General features: G+C 36.0%; 1 protein-coding gene across 2 annotated transcripts in view; it reads left to right on the forward strand.

The window, feature by feature from the left end:
- Positions 1 to 1,480: 1,480 nt before the first annotated feature.
- Positions 1,481 to 23,145, forward strand: part of EPS8 (EGFR pathway substrate 8, signaling adaptor) — a 232,425-nt gene continuing 210,760 nt past the window's right edge. Inside the window, exon 1 of one of the 2 annotated variants that reach the window (XM_074268960.1) lies at positions 1,481 to 1,784. The gene's annotated coding sequence lies outside the window, so the exon portion shown is untranslated. The remainder of the gene's footprint in view (positions 1,785 to 23,145) is intronic. The other variant, XM_074268958.1, reaches the window with a different exon arrangement.

A 23,145-nucleotide genomic window follows, 5' to 3' on the forward strand; every position in this document is an offset into this window, starting at 1 on the left:
GGTGATGTGGTTTGTACTTTGGGAAGACTTTATTGGGATGTGAGTAGAAGATAAGCTGAGTGGGGAGAGACATGTGGCAGGGAGATCAGCCAGCCGTCTATTGCAATAGTTCAATTAAGGGATGATGGGGGCTTGCAGTAGGGGGGTGACAGGGTCAAAAGATGGAAGATGATTTCTAGAATCGATTTTTTTTAAAGATAATTTTTAAAAAGGGTAAATATCCTGAGGATTCATTTTTTTTCTTCTAAGCTGAACAGGCTCTGGTTAAAAGTTGTGAGAAACTCAAAGTGGATTATGGACTGCTCCTTTGAGCTAGTTTCCACTTCAGAGTATTGAGGATTTAGGGATATTATGAATAGATTTTACTTATTCTGAGGGGATCATAAATTCATAAAATTATAGATCTAGACCTGGAAGGCACCTCAGAAGACATTTACTCCAATCCCTTCATTATCAGTGAGGAAACCAAGGTCCAGAACACCAAGAGAATTGCCTGAGGTCCTACACATAGTCCTCATCAGAGGTAGCCTTTGGAACCTAGATCCTCAGACTCCAGTGCTGGCTAGCCCGGCTGCCTTGCTGCCTCCTTTCTCATTCGTTATCCAACCAGCCTTTGCAGAGTTCATAGGTGTAGAGCTCTGAGGGACCTGAGGCCATCTCCTCCAACTCCATCCTAAAGACGAGGACTCTGAGGATTAGAAAGATTTAGTGCTTGCCAGTCAAACATTAAGCTCCCGAGGTTGGATTTGAATTCGGCTTCTCCCCCTCACCTCCAAATCCAGTGGTTTGTTTTGGGGTTTTTTAGCGACTATTTTAAGTAGAAATAACACAAGGAAGTAGAAACTCACAGAGGAGAAATACAAAAGGAAAGGAGGAGAGAAAGGGAAAGCGGCAAGAAGAAAAAAGAAGGGAAAAAAAGGAAGGAGAGTCAAGAGAGATGGAGGAGCAATCTATCAGTGACATTTGCCTGGCTTTATCATTGCCGGAGAATGAGTTTTACTTCATGAAAGATACTTTTTTCCAGCCGTTGTGAGGGTGACGGGGTGGACGTCACTTTTCTCTCTTCCTCCCCTCCTCTCCGGAACGTTTCTGTTTAGCCAACAGATCCTTTAGCACTGGGGCCCCAGGACCCCTCCTCCCACTCCAGCTTCTCCTCGCCCGTATCTGCCCAGCGGGCATCTGCTTGTTTCTCTGCCTAGCGGCATTAGCGATCCCGAAAAGGTGAACAGAGCCGCTAGAAAGCAGGGGTTTCAAACTCGGATCGATTTCTAATAACTTTTGCGCTCCTCCCCTTCCCTCCCTCCCAGCTTTTTTTCATGTTCAATGCCGCTGTCAGCCAGATGGTTCACCATTACCCAAGCTCCAGCCGCCTTCTCTGAGCTGTAGGCAAAACACGGACAAGTGGAGTGTGCGAGCTCGCTGCAAGCCCTTAGGGTGGCGTTCGCGGGCGCACTGGGCATGCTCAGCTCCGAGGGCTAGTCTACTAGCTAGTGAGAGCTTTGGGATTACAGTGGGAGCGGGGAGAGCGCGCAGCGGGTCTGGCTGGGGAGAGTTCGGCTCGCTGGGAAGGTCCTCTCTCAAGCATCCGTGCGGGAGGCAACAGGCTTCCCCGGCCGGGGAGACCCGGGAGGCGCTGCTCAGCTCGGGGAGTGGCAGGGCTTTTCCTAGTCCACCTCTCTCCCAAGTCCATTTTCTGCACCAAGGGGAAGAGCTGCCGAGCTCCAAGCAAAGCTTTTGTGCACCGCTCGCTGCTGGTTCGGAGAGAGGAGAAGCAACCCAGCAAGGTAAGAGAGCCTCTGGACCTAAGCGTCTCCAACAAAGAGATCTTGTCGCTTTCGCCGGGCTTGCCTATTTCACTCTTTCTTTTGATTAAACAAACAAACAAACCAACAAACTCCTGTGCCTTTTTTTTTTTTTTTTCTGTGGATGGTGGATTGAAGACTGTAATCGGCTTTCCACTTTCGCGTCTTTCAACTGGTGTTCGGAGTAAGGTGCCAACTCCTGCCCTCTGGGAATATTTAACGTGCCCTCTGCCTGCAGGAGCTTGGGTTTATTCTGCTTTTCCCCGCTCTTATCTCCGAATAGAACACTTCAAGCTTCATAGCCACAATTTTGCAAGAATTTCCCCCCTTTTTTGTTTGTTTTTCTGGGAAGATGGGTAGAGAGAAACACAAAATGTACATATAATGTTTCCTGGTAACTTGAGTCTCGGGCTACTACACCGGGTCTTATCTTGTCAGCTGGGCTTCCATAGAGCTAGTATTCGCCTCACATCTTATGCTCCCAGACTTCAGGCTTTCATAGTCTTTCTCTTTACCTCCTCATCCCCAGGAAAAGTATGACCGGGACCAATGATTTCTCTGAAAATGTCTTTTTTTGGGGGGTGGGGTTCGGACCAAGATGTCATCTACAATTCCCTCTTCCAATTAAAGAGAACTCGATGGAATTTTTTTTTCTTATTATGTTACTCACCTTTGATTTTTTCAAATGATGTTACTTTTGAGAAGACTGACTTTCTCTTAATGTTCACTATCTTTGAGTTTGGTTTATTTCACATTCCCTTTTTCCTTTTATTCCGTAGTCTCCCATGACGCCATACTCTTTACATTTCTTTTCCGAATTGCTTTGCGATTCGTTGAAATTTTTGGAGTTGGAGTCCAAGACCCTTAGTTCAAATCCCAGTTTTGCTACTTAATATCTGTGTTACCTTGGCTAAGTCATTTAATCTCTCTAATTATCAGATTTTTCATTTGTAATATGAGAGGATTGATTGGAGAAGATACCCTTTTCAGATCGAAATCTACAATCCTAATGCTTTTTACATTTTCCTAAATGTAATTAAGGCAAGTTGGTTGAACTAGTCTCCTTTTGCCCTAAATCAGGAGTGACATGTAGTCAAATAGACTTGGTGAAAAATCCATGAGTGCAACTCCAGACTCAAAGAAATTCTGCCAACCAACTGTGCTTAGCCCAAAATATTTACCATGAGATTGTTGCATTTAAAAGGTCTTGCTTCTTCTCCAGTAAAAGAACCCCTAAACCCTCTGACATTTATAAGTCGTACAGAATCACTTGGCTGTTTGGATTGAGCTGTTTATCTCCTAGGCATAGGACTGCCTTCCCGGACCAAATCAAAAAGGGGACTTGGGGTTGGCAGTGAGAATAGGCATGTCATTGATTTTGCTTGTATTTATATTCTCAGTCCTGACATATAGTAAGCATATAATATATGCTTGTTGATCCACTAACTTACTGGTATTTTGTATGTGTTGTATTAGTACTATGCATTATCCAGCAAAACTTCAAGTAAGTTTAAGGTGACTGTGGTTGTTCGAATTTCTCAAAATTAACAGAGGTACACAATAATGGTAATAATAACTGATATTAATTTGTGGTTTTAAAGTTTGGGCAATTTGTTACAAATGTAATTTCAATGATCTTGTGAGGTAGGTAGTAGAATAACCATTGTCTCCATTTTACAGATAAGGAGAATGAAGCTCAGACTTTTGAGTTTGAATACTGGGCCTGAGACCTGCGTTCCAGTTTGGCCTCAGACATTAGTTGTGTGATTCTGGACAAGTTATTGTTTTCCTCTGTTTCCTTAAGTGTAAAATAGGGATAATAACAATGTCTACCTCTCAGGGTTGTTGTGAGGAACAAATGAGATAATATTTGTAAAGCATTATGATAGTGCCTGGAACTGTACTAGTAAGTGCTATTTAAATGCTCCCTATTATTTTTATTATACTGTGGTAGGCTTAACCCGGTCTTCTTGACTCCAATTCCAGCACTCCATGTACCGTAACGTTATTTTATAGAGGCAGAGGATGTTGACCTGATAAGTACTATTAAGGATATGTATTCTATTCTCAAACAAAATCTAGATAAAATTAAGTACAGTTAACTATAGAAGTAAAAATCAAAGAGAAGTTGAACATTTGGAATTGATTTAGAAATCCTATTTTTATAATCATTTAAATGAACGTATTGTTGGTTTTCTGGGCAAGGTTAAATACTTGCACCAAAGTATCCGTTTAAAAAAATAGCCAATGTCTTGGTCATGTAGTTTTTAAAACCTAGATTGAGATATTCTTTTATATTTGAGAAATTATTTGATTGAGTTTTGTTGCACCTAGGCAGTAGGGGATTTAGGATGTAGGGGATACTTTTTTGAAATAATATCACAAAGATTGGGTTTTTTCCTTGCTTTTCAAAAATTATTTTTAATACACATTGCTTTATATGTTGGAAGAAAGAAATCAGAACAAAAGGGAAAAAACCATGGAAGAGAAAAAAAGCAGAAAAAAAGAAGTGAACATAGCATGCATTGATTTACATTCAATAGTTTTTTGTTTTGCTTTGTTTTGTTTTTTTCTGGATGCAGATGGCATTTTCTATTGTCTATTGGGATTGCCTCAGATCACTGAACCACTGAGAAGAACCAAGTCTTTCTTAGTTGATTATCATACATTTTTGGTGTTATTGTATACAATGTATTCCTGGTTCTGCTTGTTTCTCTCAGCATTAGTTCGTGTAAATCTTTCCAGACCTTTCTAAAATCTTACTTTCATATACCATGACTTATTCAGCCATTCCCCAATTGCTAGAGTTCTATCATTTTCCAGTTTTATGATACTACAAAAAGAGCTGCTACAAACATTTTTGCACATGTGGATCCCTTTCCCTTCTTTATGATTTCCTTGATACAGACCCTGTTGTGGCACTGCTCGGTCAAAAGGTATGCACAATTTTATAGCCTTTTGGATATAATTCCAAATTGCTCTCCAAAATGGTTGGATCATTTCACAACTTCACTAATAATACATTAATGTCTCAGTTTTCCCACATCCCCTTCAAAATTTATCATTATCCTTTCCTGTCATTTTAGCCATTCTGAGAAGTGTGACATGGTACCTCAAAGTTGTTTTAATTTGCAGTTCTCTTATCAGTCATGAATTAGAGCACTTTTCCTATAACTACAGATAACTTTAATTTTGTCATCTGAAAATTGTCTGTTCATATCCTTTGACCATTTATCAAATAGGGAATGACTTATATTCTTATAAATGTGGCACAGTCCTTTATGTATTTTAGAAATAAGACCTTTATCAAAAAGATTCCCCCCCCCCAGCTTTGTACTTCCCACAGGGATTGTTTTGCTGTTAGCTTAGTTTTTCTGTTGAAAAAACACAATTATTCTATACCCTATTGCCTTCTGGAAATAGTATGTGCTAGTAATTCAAATTCAGTGAATTAAGTCAACTCAGTTAAATTTTTCCTCATTCCTTGATATTTGAGGTTACTTGAGGTTGGTTTTTGCTTTTTATTGCATTGCTCTGGACAGTTAGCTACAGATTTGGAAAATCTATAGGATTTCTTGATGTGTTTGGCCTTTTGTGATGATAGTATTAAAGTTTTCTTTTTTCTTTTTCTTTTTCTTTTCTTTTTTGTAAGAAGTTAGAATCAGAAGGATATAATCTTTGACAAGTAGTTAAATAATTAGATACTAGATTTTCTGGAAAGTTATACTCATTTTCAATTTTTATTAGTAGCAAATGATACTTTAAAACAAAATAAGATGTAGAAGTTGGTATTTGAGTTGGTTGATCACCTCCTTTTCTTCTGAAGAAAGGAGACAGACCTATCCTAGATTGTTAATTAAATTTCATGGCTCTTTTGGGTTTTCTATGCAAGAGTCTCCTCTTGATTTCATTATTTATTTAAATGGTCTTTAGGTCCCTGTACTTTTCCTTTTTATATTCTAACATCATTTTCTTCTTTCTCCATATTTTTTACTTGTGAATTATAGTCAGTCTTTAAGAAACAAAGGATAAAAGCTAGAGGAAAATGATAGCCAAAGTTTCAAGTTATTTTTATGACAAATTTAATGAATAGTTAGCATTTTATCACTTATTTGAATGGTAAAAAGTTTGGGTTAATTTTATACTGGTTCAGTAAGCATACTTGGAAAGTTATTTTTTATTTCATAATGTAGATAACCAACATGCATTAGGAAACTTGTTAATATCAGCAGTGGTATATAAGAAAAAAAAAAGAGTTTTTAAAATTGCTTTTGGAAGGTGGTTGACTGTAGGAAGCTACTTATACTTGGTAATGGTTGTTAATTCTTCTTTATGAGAGGTTCCATAAAAACATAGCTGAAATGCTTGATTTATTAAGTTGAATGGGCAAAATAGCAACTTGAGGTTTTCACTTTCAATTCAATGTGTGATTATCTCATTAGTCTGTTCATTTCCTAAGGTTTTCTAAGGCATTTGTAACTGTGATTTTAGGTTACATTAGGATTTCAAAATAGCCTGCAAGCACAATTTATTCGTTTATGATGGATTGCAAAATCACTTGTAGAGAGATTTGTTGATTAAAATGCCATGTCTGCCATGTATCAAGAGCTTGCTTCCTAGATATTAGGTGTAGCATTTATGGTACCCTTCAATTTCTGTAAATGGCAACCTACAGATCAGAGCTATAAGGATATTTTCAGCTGGCAAATGTCAATAATCTTGTTTTCCAAAAGGAAAATCTGAGATATGGTAAGGTAGTGGTGAACCTTAACATATGCTTATCATCTAGGAGTCAAACTCCTGATAAACAGCCTATAAGACAGACACAGACACTATACCTGTCAACCAAACCTGCCCTTATAAAATGTTTATTTTTTAAAAATACTTTAAGATTTCTTGGCAAATGGTTTGCATTAATGTTATCTATATTAGTTGATGTCTTCATTGTTGCATTGGCAGCTAGGTGGCGTAGATGATAGAATTAGGTTTGGAGGTTAGAAGAACTAAGCTCACTTCAGATACTAAATAGCTATCTGTCTCTAAACACATCACTTAAGTTCTCAGCCTTTATTCCTTTTTTGTAAAATGGACTAGTAATAGTCCAATATTATGAGTCTCATAACCTCACAAGGCTATGAGAGATAACATAGAAAGTACCTTTCAAAGTTTAGAACATCATATCAATGCTATTATTCATTGTTTATGAAAAAATTAATTATACTTTTTATGCATTGCAAAGAGATTTACAGATATTACCCTTTTTATCCTCATGGCACCCATGGTTTATTATCTCTAGTTTAGATATAGAGAAACAGAGGCATATAACTAGCATGTGTCTAAGGTTCCAAGTCCAACTGTTCATTATTCCACCCCTTTGCCAAACACCAAGTTTCTAGACTTGGAATTCCCTATATTTATAAAATGACAGATCAGATCCACCCCCAAAAACAAGCAAACAATAAACAGATAAGAGTTATTCTTGGTTGTTTGGTCTCTTAGACATTGAAATGAGCTGAATTGACCCTGGGCTCAGTTCTGGCCGTAAGATGTTTTAAGAAAAGACATAAACAAGTTAAAATGTGTTTGGAGGAAGAACATAGGGAAGAATTGTTGAGGCTATAGGAATATTACAGGAAGGAATGAGGATGTTTAACTGGGAGAAGAGATGATTTGGAGATTAACTGTGAAAGATCATCATGTGGAAAAAATTAGTCATCTTAAGGTCAAAGCAATGGATAATAGTTTTAGAATGGCAGATTTAAGCTTCATGTCAGGATAACTTGTCTTACAGTTAGAGCTGTCCAAAAGTTGATTGGACTGCCTCCCAAGGGTTTTGGGTTACCTCCACTGTAATGACCACTCTTTAAGGATGTAGCAGAGGAGATTCCATTTCAAGTACCAATTGGAGTAGATAGCCTTTGAGATCCTGTGATTGTATGGCTAAGTGACTTTCAAGGTCCATTTCAATTCTATAATTCTATGACGTTGTGACTTGACCAAGGGCAGTCAAAACAGGATTTTAATCCATGTTTTCTTAGTTCACTTCTTTGTATTGCTAAGTTACCTTCCAAAGTAATGAGGTAATATAGTTTCAGTGCATAGTTAGGTAAAATGAACAGCTGAAAATAGCTATGTAGTCAGTGAAAGAAGCAGTCAAGAGTGTCAGAATAATTAGTCTGTTCTTTTTTTTTTTGTAACCTCATATTCATATCAATGAAATGTTAACCTGGCTTAATGACCATGGCTCAAAGGAACTGAAATCAACTTTTCTTGCATGCTGGGATAGAGTATGTTTTACTTTTTACCTCTCTGGTCCTTAGTCTACTCATAAAGAGGGATTTTTTTTTTCAAAGAAGAAGGGGGGAGGTACTAAAATAGGATTGAACAAATTAAAATAATACCAATAACAACTAATATTTATGCATGCCAGACACTGTGTGAGAGGTGCTTTACAATTCTTATCTCATTTAATCCTCACAGCAGCCCTGGGAAGTAGATGCTATTATTATCCCATTTGACAGATGAGAAAACTGAAATAAACAGGGATTAAGTGACAAGCTCAGAGTTACACACAGCAATATTATAATATTTTATACTACATAGCCTAAGAAGAATAAGAGTTTTCTTACAGAGTGAATAAAGGTTACATACTTTTTCACTTACTTTCAAAGTTAGAATTCCTTAAGTAAAATATTAAATTCTATATTTGTGATAATTTTTGTGCCATTTCCTTTTCCTTTTGCCCACTCCTCTCTCCTTCTCCTCTTCTTTCTTTCTTTTCCTCCCCAAATCTTCATTTACAAGTTGAATGATTGGCCACAAATCTAGGGCATCTTTTTAAACTTTCTTAAAGAAAGGTGAAAAGGAAAGGATGGGAGATCAGAAAAGGACACCTTGATTCATCCTTTTTATCTCCAAAAGAGTCATTATACTACCGATACTCTTTGACTTCCCTTCACATTCTAAGCATAATTGACATCCCTTAGTGTGAAAAATTGTACATGTTAAGATAATTAAAAGAAACTAGTTGGTTTTTTTCATCTTTATAAAAGCAGCATAGGGGGAAAATTAAGTTAGTTCTTAGGAATGGTGAGTACTAGACTGTATAAATCATTTAAACTGGAAGTTGTAGATTGTGCTCAGACTACTACTGTCAATCCCTACCTTATTGGGAGTGGTTCTTTAAGTAATCCTGTATGGAATTAAGATATTTTGTTGTTGTTTTTCAGTTTCAGTTTTGTTTCACTCATATTCCTGAATTCAGATCTGACTTTGGACACTTATTAGCTATGTGACTATGGGCAAGTCACCTAACCATATTTGCCTCAGTTTCCTCATTTGTAAAATGCATTAGAGAAGGAATGGCCAGTATCTCTGCCAAGAAAATCCTAGATGGAGTTTGAAATCTGATATGATTGAACAACAACATTTATGGTAACTTACTCTGTTGAACCTAACTTTTTCTAGCCCATTGATTCTCAAGAGGTTTGGCAGAGGAAAGAAGAGAAGAAGAAAGTTTGATTTGGGTGAAGTGGGCAGTCCATTCTCATTTTGTTCAAATCAATTTTGTATTTAGTTGCACAATAGCGTAAATATCCAATAGGAACCTATGTTCATTGCTGATCTTGCTTTTGCCGAAATTATGCTTCAATTTTAAGAAAAAAATACTTGAAGAACTTCAGAAATAACTCTTATCTCTCTGTTAAGGGTTAATGAAGAAGTCTAAGTTTTTGGAGAGGGCCCACACTGTTCAAAATTAAAGTCTCTTAGTGAAGTGGACAGAGTTGGGTTTTTGCAGTCTGGAAGATCTGGATTCTACTCTTGTTTTGATTTTATATTGATACAAACTTTGTGACCAAATCACTTAATCACTCAGTGCCTCTGAAAACTTCCCAAGACAATAAATTGCGATATTGGGGGGAGAGTTTTTCCCCATGTGGAAGAAATTATAGATTCAAATTTACCTCTCCTAATGGAAGATTACTAATTTGAAGTGACCTTTGTTGTTCTTTCTAAACACTGAATTCTTTTATAAGACTCATTGAAATATTCCATCACTTCCTCATTTGGAAAACGAGAGTACAACATTCAATTGGTAAGTGTTTTTCCAACTACAGTTGCAGTTGAATTGCATCAATTGATGTTCCCTTCCAGTATCTTGAATTTATATATAAAAATTATAATTGTGGACATCAGATGTCTAAATGGATTTCTCTGGAAGATTCTCTGATTAGAGCAATTCTGGTAAATTTGTTATATTTTCCATTAGAACAACATAAAAATAGGTAATGAAGGCAGTTAGTTCTTTTTAAAAAGACACTAGATACTGGCTCAGCATGCTCTCTGTTTTTCTTAGAGATTTTCCTAGAGAAACTTGTAGCATAATGGTTGCTTCAGACATAAAGGTGTTCAGTAGAATGATTTTATTAAAGCATCCTGTGGCTTTATATAAAACCTAAAGAAAAAAGGGAAAACTGAAAATGGATAAAATCCATACTTACACTTTCCTATCTAGCTAATAAAAGCATGTCACATTTAAAATCTTGCTGGGCTAATCCTTTTACCCTATTTTGCTGAGTTTAGGTTTGTGAATTACTTTGTTAAATGGATGACTCGCCTTCTGCCAGGCATTTTGCTTAATAATTTCTTTCTTCCATGTATGGAAGAAAGTAACCTTATTGCAGTTCTTGAAGGATATTTTGTTCATAAAGTCATTTTGTTTGGGAGAGGATGAGGCCAGTCCCTCTGATTTCTCCATTCCATCAATTTTTAGCCTATATTTTGTTGTGGTGAACCTAAACACACTTAAGGAATTTTTAAAAAATCCTTTTGACCTAGGAATGTTCTTCTGGGACACTAATCCTTAATCTAATATTACTTTACAAACATAGGCTTAGCTTTTGGAGTATGTGAAATTATATTAAAATTATAATTATATTATATTATATTAATGTTAATATAATATAATATAACTATATTATATTAATTATAATTAAATTATATTCAATGCTTATATATGGTTTATTGCTAATACTGTATGTAAACAAGGAAGCTATATTTTTCCATGCCTCCAAATCTTTCATATTTCATATATATATATATATGAAAGATTCTGATGCATATGAATACATATATATATATGTATGAATACAGATTTTCTTGGTGGGGCTTTTATTTAGGTCTTCAGTTTTATATTGTTAATAATTTAAAAGCAATAGAATTCTTTCTATGATAAAAATATAGTCACTGGATAAAATCTTGTAGCATTATTCATATGATCTCATGTATGTAAAGAAGTAGAATCAGGATATATGATAATAAAGATATACTTTTAAGTGAGAGCATTAAGGAAGTAGCATTTATAGGATCAGGAGATTTATAAGTAGTCTAGTCTTATGTATGAGGAAATGATAATGATAGAAGTTAAATGACTTCTTGAAAGTCATATAGGTAATAAATAGAGCCAAGGGTCAAAACCAGGGTATTTGACTCTAAATTTAGTATTCTTTTTAGTACCTCAATCTGCTTCTTATCAATGTCTGGCTATTGTTATATTTATTAAAATTATGGATGTGTTTTCTATATTTGCATTTGTGTTACTAGCTTGAAACTGCACTGACTTTTTGGCATGCCACATATAAAACTGACAAATATTGGTGGTAGGGGACTGTAGAATTTAATTTTTTTTATGATTTTACTAGTGTCAGTCAATTAGTCTGTCAGTCAGTTAGTCAGTAAACCTTTTTAAAGTACTTACTATGTTCCATGTCCTGAGCTAAACTCTGGGAACACAAAGAAAGGTAAAAGATAGTCCTTGATTTCAAGGAACTCACAATTTAGAGGGAGCAACATGTAAACAATTATGTATAATGTCATCTTGAGGGTAGAAACTCCCTAAATTGATATTAATTAGCAATTTATCTGCAATTTTGTTTTTGAGAAATATCTGGGGGCTTTGTCTTTGAGGTTGTGGTTTCCCCAGGGTTATAGAGTTTGTATACATCTGAGTTTTAATGATGCTAGGTGATGCTGACTCTAAAACATGCCCTTTATCCACTAAGTAGGCCTGTCTGTTTGAGATACATTTTTTGTATATAAATAAGTATGTAAATATTATGATCTCTATGTGATACACAGGTGCATATAAAGAAGTAAATATAATTTTTTTGAATGATCAAGATGAAACAATACCTGTTTTAGGAATAATAAAAATTCAGCATAGATTGAACTTGAAACATTATGAATGTTAAATTCTGTGCTTTTCTTTGATGTGAAAAATATTATCTGTCTTTGACTTAAAAAATGGTAAGTATTAGAAACACATCTTCGCCATTCCCATACATGTAGTTCAACTTAGTTTTCCATACAGTTTTTAGTGTAATTTTCATCCCAGTTGTTGAAAGAAAAACTTTTAGTACTGATTGCCTTAATATCTATGTTCTAGAGTTTGGCAGAATTTCATGTTTTTAAGTTTTATCTTAAGAATTGTTGTTTTCCTAATCTCTTGTGGGAAACAATTCAATAAAAACATTGAAGCAGATATAGTTATCCGGCAGACCTTCTGGTTGTTTTTTTTTTGTTTTGTTTTTTTTTTTTTTGTTTTTTCTTCTCAGATTGCTTCTGATAGTTTCCTTCAATTTCCAAATCACTTTAGTTACCGGTTGTATCTTTTGTAACTTTGATTTCCTCCTACTTGCTATTCTACCTCTTTCGAGGTTATTGGTGAGGTCATAGTCAGAGAGAGAGTAGACAAAAGAAAGAAGACATCCATGGTCATTGTGACAATGAAGGTCAAGTTTAGGTTATTAAATTGTTTGAAATAAAAGAGGCTATTGAAGTCATTTCTTTTAAGTGGAAAGGTGATGTGTACTAGTAGACAAAATCCTGGGCCTGGAGCCTTTCCTTCCCCAGTTCATTTTGAGATGAGGAAACTGATAGAATTAGGGTTAAGTGACTTCCCCAGAATCACATAGCTAGTAAGTGTCTAAGGCTAGGTCTTTCTCACTCCAGACCAGATGTTCTATCCATATGCATGTATATATGTGTATTTGCATGAGTATGTATTGTAAATGTGTATGTATGTGTGGTATAGGTGTGTATGTATGCATATGCATATATACATGCAAACCCATCTGTATATATGAATGAAATGTTTGGTAAATGCATTGCAAACTGTAAAACACTATATAAATACCAATTATTGTTATTAATTTAAGTAGTTGTCATATTATTTTGTAAATAATTAGACCACAATAGAAAGATGATTAAACCTCTACAGAGTAAAATACTGGTAGGTAGAAGTATAACTATAATATGAGTTGCAAAAAAGGTCCAGTTGTGATGTATTTATGAAATTAAACAAGAGAGCTCATACATTTTAATTTTCATCAGCCTTACTATAATAGAATTTGTAGGTACAGGTATAATCAGTATCAAATCATCTCACCTACAGCATGACTATATACAGGAAATCTGATGTAAAACTATAGAACTAATTTGACTTGCCTTCCAGCTTCAGCATTTTAAAGAGGCTCCAGAGAGCAGTAAAGATTGTTCTCCATCTTTGCCTCCAAATGTGCTCTCTTCACGTATTCCACTCAATACTTCCCCACCCCCAAAATTCTGAGGAAAAAAAAAGATTTAGCCTTGGGAAGAATCATTTTCCCATAGGTGGTGACCTGAATAGAGTAGTTTTATGTGGGATGCTGATGTTCTCCTGGGAGCATATTAAGGAGTCAACATAATTAAGCACATGTGGGTAAAGAAATCTGGGCATAGAACTTTTTTTCTATTTGAGAACAAGAGGCATTCACCCCTGGTATGAACATGCAAGGATCAGCTCTCTGCAGGCTCAGTGAGACTCATGTATATCTCAGTCTGGAGAGTCAGGTTCATTGTTAGATAATTCATATGTATTATTTTGAAACAAAGTCAATTAAATATTAAATCTTCATTTTCATTAATATATTCACTGAAGTATTATTTGATTTAAACATTCTAAAAGTATCTTCCTCAACAGTCATAAAATAAGATTAATTAGAAGTTCAAATTAGATTTTTAACAAACTGAAACTCCCATGTTTCTCTTTAATATTTTGAATTTGAACTCTTTTTGAAACTTTTTCTTATGATTGGGATTATCTGCTTAAGTTTTTATAAGTTGTTATAATTACTTCTTAATGGAAAGCAGTAAGAAGTGAATTATAAGCTATCTATCTGAACTATATAGTATAGGAAGCCATGAAAAAAATAGAATAATTTAGGACGGTAATTATTATTTCTCCCTATGTGTAAAAATCTCTGTAATTCAATTTACATTGTTAAATTTTTCATTTTTAACTATTCAAGGATAGAACGGTACAGTGTTGGGATAAGGCAGTGGTGCAAAATTTATTAGCATAAATGTCTTAGGAAATTTGTTAATAATGTAGATTTAGTCAATGTACAATATAAGAATTGTCCCAATCAATGTCTTACCCAAAGGTAACTATTTGATATCTAAATATTTTCATAGTTCTGAAATGCTAACCAAGGTATGCTCTATTATGAATTGTCAAAGTGGGAAGTCTATGGGTTCTTTGTCAGGTTCCTGTATAAGGTCTAACCTATTTAAGCATAGAGCCCATCCCAAAGACTAGCATTGCACGATGAATTTCTTGGCAGGGGTATCTCAAAGCAATCAGTTACTGTAGTGTATGTTGGTAGGAGTACTCACGTGAATTAAATTATAAATCTTTAGAATTGGCCCAAAATTTAGAATAGCCAAGAGCTGAGTATATGCTTTTATTCATTCATACAGTGACACTTCTGTTTTTAAGTGAGCAAGTAAAACCAGGGAAAAAGAAACACCTATATACATGACAGCTTGAATTTATGGACAAATTAGAGCAAGAGACTTGTTTGTGTTTGTGATAATGATTGGCATCTCTGTTATTCATTACCATCCAAAGTATTAATTCCTGATTCACTCTGTATTGTTAAGGAGAGAGATGTGATTCCAAATTGCATGTTTTTGTATATATTTTTCACTTTTTGCCAAGGAACTTTAACAAATGTCTGCAAATAAATGATTATTATTACTAGAAAAAACTGCCATTGATATAAATGATTTTAGCATTTTTATCCGAACAATCTCTGTTTTACTATTACTTGTTATTTAGCTATCTCAAAATGATAGTACAAACCACTTGGTGTCTTAGACATAATTAAGGTCAAGACAAATTAACTAGTGGATATTTTGTTTTTTTGTTTCACAGTTGAAAGTTATCAGTGCAAGGGACTCTTCTATGATGGAATTCTCCTTACTTATGCAGACCAGTGACCATTTTGCATATAGAGTTTTAATGCCAGTTCTTTACCTCTTTGGGGGGGGTCATAGGCTCTTTTGCTGAAGACTGCAATCCTTTCTTTTTACATGCATTAAATAAAATGCTTAGGATGCAAAGGAGACTAATTATATTTGAAATCATTTTCAAAATATTTTAAGACATATTTTAAAAAGTTTTATTTTAAAAAGTTTATTTTGCTTTACTTTAAAAAGTTGCTTGGGATATTGAGAAATTAGATGACATGCTGAGGGTTATATAACTGTTGTGTGTCAAAGGTGGAACTTGAATCCAGGTCATCTCAACTATGAGGTACATTTCTCTATGCTATTCTGTCTTATAGTATTAGTTAGCAAATAGGATTAGGGATAAAAATTGGTTAAATCATTTTGATCAGATCAGGTGGCCTGAGCTAACATCTCAGCTAGTATTCTTAAAGAACTCCAGGGAGCTGTTTCCAGGTCAGTCTGGAAATTTAGGTTTGTTTTGAGATTTGAGTAGCATATTTAGATCCCATCTGAAGTAGATTTGAATCATTCATTCACCAGCACGCATTTAAGTGCTTTTTTTTTTTTTTTTTTTTTTTTTTTTTTGTTCAGGATATTATGTTAGACCTTGGGGGAGATAACAAAATTTCAATAAGCTTTAGATCCTGTTGTTACAGAGCTTATGTAAACTAATGAGAAAAAGTACAAATACATATAGTTAGCATACAAAATAATACTTGATAAGTAGTAAAAAATGCTGTAGAGGTTCTGAAGTGAGGGGGTTTTATCTCAGCTCTCCAAAGAGGAAGCTTCATGGAAAAAATTGCTTTTAGATTGGGCTCTAAATGATTGAACAATAAAATGCTATAAGCATTTTATTAAGTATTTATTATGTGTTATGCACCCTGTTAAGTGTTGAGGATATAAATACAAGCAAAAATAAAGAGAATTACTATCCCCAAGGAGCTTACATTCTACTGGGGGAATACATACGAAAGAGAGCTAAATAACAGAGATGAAGGAGGTACCTGTTAGGATTACTAAGTGAGAACTCAGGTTGTCTGGAGGGTGACAAGGTGAGAATTCAGGTTTTCTGGACAATTATAAGGTGAGAACTCAGGTTGACTTGATAAGAGGGGGCAAGCTCATTGGCTGAGGTGGTTCTTCCCAGAAGCCCTTGCATTATCCCACGCCCATTCTCTGGGAGAATAAAAGAGAGGACAGCACTGGGCGCAGAGCAGATCGGCCTGGAGAAGGATAAGAGCTGGAGGAGATTCAGAGCCAGGATTCAAGAGGAAGACTCTCTGCATTACATCAGGCCTGACGGGGCTCTCTGCAGGAAGGGAAGTCACTTCTAAGGACAAGAGTTAACAGCAACTGCCTGGAGACAACGGTTCACTACAGGAAGAAGAATCTGTCTGAGAGATTTGAGTAGACACAGCAGATCTCTTCCCAGAGAGCGATCCAGCAGCTTCTGGAGACGACAGCTCGCTACATTTGGCGCCCAACGTGGGGCAAGGACTTTTGCTTATCCTGACAAGAGGAGCTAGACCAGACCTTCGCAATTTGGCGCCCGAACAGGGACAGACACGGTCCTGATTTCAGTGGAAAAGCCTCCCATCCAGATCTCAGTCTCTCTGACCCAGAACCGTGAGTAACGAGGAAACTTTGTTAAAGATTAAGTGAGTGTGCTAATAGATAAATAAGGAACTTGTTAAGGACTAAACCAGGAATCTCTTATAGCTGAAATGGGGCAAACACCTTCTGTTCAAGGAAAATGTTTAGAGAGCATCATCAAGGTTATGAAAAGCCAAGGATTGATTATAATTTTAGAGGAGATTACTGAACTTTTAAGAACTGTGAAGGTTATATGTCCTTCTTTTTCTCTGGAAGAAGAATTGGATCCAGATGAATGGGAATTAGTAGGAAAGCAATTAGGTGAACACTACAATTCCAGGCCAAACTCAATTTCCAAAGATACAATTCATATATACAATGTAATCCAATTGGCTTTAAACAATGTTATTCTAAAGGAAGAGATGAAGGAGCAAAATGGGGAAGTGTCAACTAAACTAGGTGAAAAGGATGAATCAGATAACAATGAAGTTAAGTACAATTCTGAGCAACAGGAGCACCTCCCATCTCCTCCCTCAATTAACCCTTCATGGGTGGAGCAAGAAGGAGGAGAGGAAGAGGCAGAAACACAAACAGAATTGCCTGTGAAGCAGCCTAAGCCTATGACAAGATTAGAAAAAGCATTGGTTAAAGCTAAGAGAGAAGGACAGGATATAAGTGATTTTATACATGCATATCCTGTGATTGAAAATATTGATTCTGTAGGTCATAAAATGAGAAGATATGCACCTTTAGATTTGAATAAAATTAAGGATTTGAAAAAAGGTTGTACCCTTTATGGGACTACATCAGCTTATGTCAAAATGTTACTAGATGGTTTGTCTTATGAAGTCCTAACCCCGAATGATTGGAAATCCATAGCAAGGATATGCCTGGAACCTGGAGAAAATTTATTATGGCTTGCGGAATTTCATGAATTATGTAAAATTCAAGTCAGATGCAATTTGGAAATAGGAGTTAACACACAATTCACTTTTGAGCACTTAGCTGGTGAAGGTCGATATGGAGAGAATTCGGAACAGATTAATTATACCATGACAATATATGAACAAATTGCTAAGGCTGCAATAAAAGCTTGGGGTGTCCTTCCTGGACAGAAAGATCGTGGAGAGGCTTTCACTAAAATACAGCAAGGTCCCAATGAACCTTTTGCAGATTTTGTGGGACGTTTGCAAACTGCTGTCAAAAGAACTATTGGAGAAAATTCAGCTACAGAAATAATGACCAGACATCTGGCTAAGGAAAATGCCAACGAGATTTGCAAAAGAATTATATGGGGATTAGACAAAGATGCTCCTTTAGAGGAGATCATAAGACGCTGTGCTACAGTAGGAACAAATGCTTTTTACACCCGGACAATGATGAATGTGGAAAGACAGGGTCCCTCCTGGCAAGGGCCTTCTAGAGAAACTCGGCGATGTTTTCAATGTGGAAAAATTGGGCATCTAAGAGCTCAGTGTAGGTATGGAGATACAGTGAGAAGACAGGGTGAGAGAAGACCTAAAACCCCATGTCCAAAATGCAACAGAGGACTCCATTGGGCATCAGAGTGTAGAATAATTCAGGGAAATGGGATGAGGGGCCCAGGTCCAGGGCCCCAGGCAAAAAAGACTTGGGGCATGATGGCAGCTGATGTTACACCCAAAGAACCTTTAGAAGGCCAGGACTCTGATTTAATCAATCAGCAGAGAAGCAATCACATGGCAGAAAGGGATTACCTGATAAGTCAGTCAAAAGGCAATCAGATTGCAAAAATGGATTACACTTGGGGAGAATACAGGCCTTTTAAACCAACAGGGCTGTGCCCAGTGCAAACAACTCCAATGTAATTTCCAGATGATGAGAAGAGATTTAGAAAGTGGTAAATAGAAGGAAATTAGATAGGTTAACTGCCTGGGAGAGAGGGTTTGCTTGTATTTCTTCAGCAGGAGAAGGAATCAGATGGGTGCCAACAAGTCATATTCGCCTTGTCCATCAGAGAGAGACAGAAAAAGAGAAAGACCTCAAAATAAAGGAGAAGATCTAAGAAACATCTTACACCGAAAGAGCATGGCTAATAAAAAGACTGTTAAAGAACTTTAAAACCAGCAGGAATCATTGGACTTCCTCACACAAGATGAGACTAATGGACAATGGACTTATGGACATTTATAAATTTTCAATTTATGATTATTTGATTATGTTATATACTTCTAGCATGTGTTATGTTACTATGTTACTATGTGCTTATGTAATTTATGTAATTATCTATAATACTTCCCATATTGATGGATTTATGTTTCAAGGTCATTTATGTAATTATCTGTAATACTTCCCATATTGATGGATTTATGTTTCAAGGTCATGACTGTCCTATGTTCTAAATCAAAAGAAAGGGGGAGATGTTAGGATTACTAAGTGAGAACTCAGGTTGTCTGGAGGGTGACAAGGTGAGAATTCAGGTTTTCTGGACAATTATAAGGTGAGAACTCAGGTTGACTTGATAAGAGGGGGCAAGCTCATTGGCTGAGGTGGTTCTTCCCAGAAGCCCTTGCATTATCCCACGCCCATTCTCTGGGAGAATAAAAGAGAGGACAGCACTGGGCGCAGAGCAGATCGGCCTGGAGAAGGATAAGAGCTGGAGGAGATTCAGAGCCAGGATTCAAGAGGAAGACTCTCTGCATTACATCAGGCCTGACGGGGCTCTCTGCAGGAAGGGAAGTCACTTCTAAGGACAAGAGTTAACAGCAACTGCCTGGAGACAACGGTTCACTACAGGAAGAAGAATCTGTCTGAGAGATTTGAGTAGACACAGCAGATCTCTTCCCAGAGAGCGATCCAGCAGCTTCTGGAGACGACAGCTCGCTACAGGTACCTATATTGGGGTAGGGGAGAATCACATCAAGGTTTAGAAAGTCAGAAGGGGAATACAGTTTCGCAGAGTTGGGCCCCTCCCCAAAAGAGAGGATCCAGGAGAAGTTCACCAATGGGAAAAGGAAATAACTCATAGGCCTGAAATTCTCTAAGTCTAATATATTGACCCAATGCAAAGTTTATTTGCTGAGCTTTGGGAATCACTCAGATAAATATTTATTAAGGTTTTACTGTGTTCTAGGTTCTGTGCTGAGCATATAATTTACAATGAATGAAACAATCCCTACTCACAAGGAGTTTACAGTCTAATGGAGGAAATAAAATATATACAGAAAAAAGATAATAAGTAAAAAGTAGTTAAATACAACATAGAGAAGAAGCAATTAACTAGCAGATGGAAGGATGAGGAAAGACTTCACACAGAAGATGGTGCTTGGGTTGCATTTGGAAGGAGCAGAGGGATTCTCAGAGATAAATGCAGTTATCCATGTAATGGATATATTCTTTAAGTCTGATTCACTTTGTATTGTTAAGAAGAGAAATATGATTCCAAATTGAATGTTTTTGTATATATTTTTCATTTTTTTTGCCAAGGAACTTTAGCAAATATCAGCAAATAACTATTAGAATTATTATTTTAGTGATAGTTGTTTAGCACCTTCTTGCTGAAAACAACTGTAGAGATTAGGAAATAAAAGAAGGAACTCAAGTATTTTTCTCACTCCTAAAGTCTTTTCCCCAAAGATATAGAATTTAAAATGTCATTGAAGTCCTATTCTAATGCCTCACTGTGACATGGATATGGCCCCAGATCTTCAAAAGCCATATTAATAGAGACTAAGCTCTGATGTATTCTACCAAGTTGGACCAGATTTTAATAATGGCCATGTCAAGACAACCTAAGTATAGCTAGACTCATTTATCTGTTGAATAAACAATAAACACATATTCACACACAGAGGAACAGGTTCTCAATTTCCACATGACAACTATACACATATACATCTGTGTTTGTTTATAGTCATAAATATATATATGCATATGTACCCATATTCATATATACATACATGTGTTTTGGGCATAATATACATGCATATTATAGAGTCATGCAGGAATTGAATTTGTATGTGTGTATGTGTGTTATTTTCAGAGTACTTCATTAAGGTGCCTTTTGAAGTATGGCATTTGCATCACTGGAAGGAGTCATAGGTCTTTGAAATATTAAAGAAAATAAGAAACAGAAAGGAAGGGCATTTCCCCATGCTTTGTAAATATTTTTTAAACATATAAGAAATAGGGCTTGCTTAACAGAAAGTTTTCTTCATTGAGTCTTGTTCATTGTTCTCTCAAATTTTCACATATAAGGCTGTCACATATTTAATTTTTACGTTATGTGGGTAAAATTTGCCTCAGTTTAGGTAGACCTTGTCCACTTTCAGGAATTCAAGCAGATATTCTTGGGCATGTGAATACAAGTTCTGGTTGTAGCAATAGTAGAGAGCAAAGGTTGCCAGATCTGGTAATCATGAAGAGGCAGAAGTCAGTCTGGGGATAATAAAGTTTTGTTTATATACATTTGTTCCAAGTAGTTTTTTGACTAGAAGGCCAAAGTCTTAAGTTTTTTTCTGGAATACAGCGATTTTTTTTCTTTTCCTGAATGTGGTGTGTGTGTGTGTGTCGTGTGTGTGTGTGTTGTGTGTGTGTGTGTGTGTGTGCTGGCGTGCACTCGTGTGCATGCATTTTCCCTTTTGGTTTGGAACAAACCTGCTTTTTTAGGACAACTGCATGTAAGAGAAATCTTTCAGAGTCTACATTTTATAATCCTACGTGCCAAGTAGCTACTACTCATTCATGATATTCAAAATTGGAACCACTAGTTTACATTGTGAATTTTTAGAATCCCCAGACACTAGTAACTTTTTGTAATTGAAAAATCTCAGAGTGAAGGGATCTGAGCACAGATGACATTGGATGCCTATTGGATGCCATCCATTTTGCTATCCCATTATTTTTTTTTGTTGTTGATGTTCATAGATTTGAATTCCTCCCAATCAGTGTGAGGAAGTCACCATGAGAATGACCGGTCTTCATGGTTTGCTGAGGATACATTATGTCACCATGCCCCTTTGTTAACTGCTCTGATGAGAATAAAGTGTATTCTTTAGTATGTATATGTAATAATTGAAATTTCTTGACGACAATCGCACTAGAGGGGCTAGTCATTCCTGAACACTCCATACACCCCAAGGGTTTGCTAAGCCCTTTTTAAGGGCTACTTACCTTTGGTGTCTACCTTCATCAAATTATTGTCTATGGCTCCAAGAAACTAGCATGAGCAATAGCCACATTCTGGTTAAACCATCTTGGCAGATGGGCTAAACTTAAAGAAGACTTCCCCAGGTAGAATTGGTGGATAAAAACTATTTGTTGCAATGAACATAAAGATGGCTAAGGCGGAGTGCTCAAAGCTTGGTCAGACATCAAAGATTCCAAGGTTATCCACTGCATCCTCAGGCTATATCACCCATAATCTTGATTTTTGACCTGCCACTGGACTTCAATGATTTTGGAAGAGAGAGTGAAGATGAGAACTTTGTGCAACTCTGTCTTACTTAAATCCAGTTCATGTTCAATTTAAGACATCACTTGTGATGTTGTTGGCCCTCTTCAAAAATGAAGGATGAATAATAGCAACATCATGTCTTTTTAACCGTATAATAATTTTGTGAAGAGGGTATTATCCACATTTTATAGCTGAAGAAGAGATTAAGACAATTGAATGTTCATATATTAAGTAAAGGAGGCAGGACTGAAACCCACATTTCTGACTATAAGATCAATGTGATATCTATTATACTCCACTGACTCAACTAGCAGAACTGACACTAGAGCCTCGTCTATTGTCTTCTAGTCTAGTTCTTTGTACTACAAATAATATGAGAAAAAAATGAGAGAAACAATAGTTTCTCTCGCTCTAACCTATTATTGGGTTTTATTTTGAGCTATAGAAATTGATATGTTAGATCATAAAATTAGAACTAGATTAAATGAGATATTATTGGTAGAGAATGCTCCACTGCTTAATAAATACTCATTCTCTTCCTACTTCCCATCCCCCAGAAGAGGCCTTAGTGGTCACATATTATGGTCTAACACCCTCATTTTACAGATGACAAAACTAAAGCCCATTAAATTTAAATGATCTTCCTTTACATAGGTAATAAAGTATCAGAGTCAAGATTTGAACTCAGCTATATTAATAATAGCAATTAACATTTATGTAATCCTTTAAGATTTGCAAAGCATTTTTTGTACACTATTTCATTTGATTCCCATCCTCCAAGAATTTTGTATTTATCCTCATTTTATAAATAAGTAACAAAGACTTAGAGAAATCAAGTGCCTTATCCAGGATAACACAGCTAATAAGTGTCCAAGGCTAAGTTTAATTTCATGTTTTCCTACCTCCAACTCTAACTGTCTGTTCATTATCACCTTTGTGATATTTTTCAAGGACTCTATGATTTTGACAGATGCAAGGGTT

The sequence above is a fragment of the Sminthopsis crassicaudata genome, chromosome 5, assembly GCF_048593235.1.
Source record: "Sminthopsis crassicaudata isolate SCR6 chromosome 5, ASM4859323v1, whole genome shotgun sequence".
Classification (NCBI taxonomy): domain Eukaryota; kingdom Metazoa; phylum Chordata; class Mammalia; order Dasyuromorphia; family Dasyuridae; genus Sminthopsis; species Sminthopsis crassicaudata.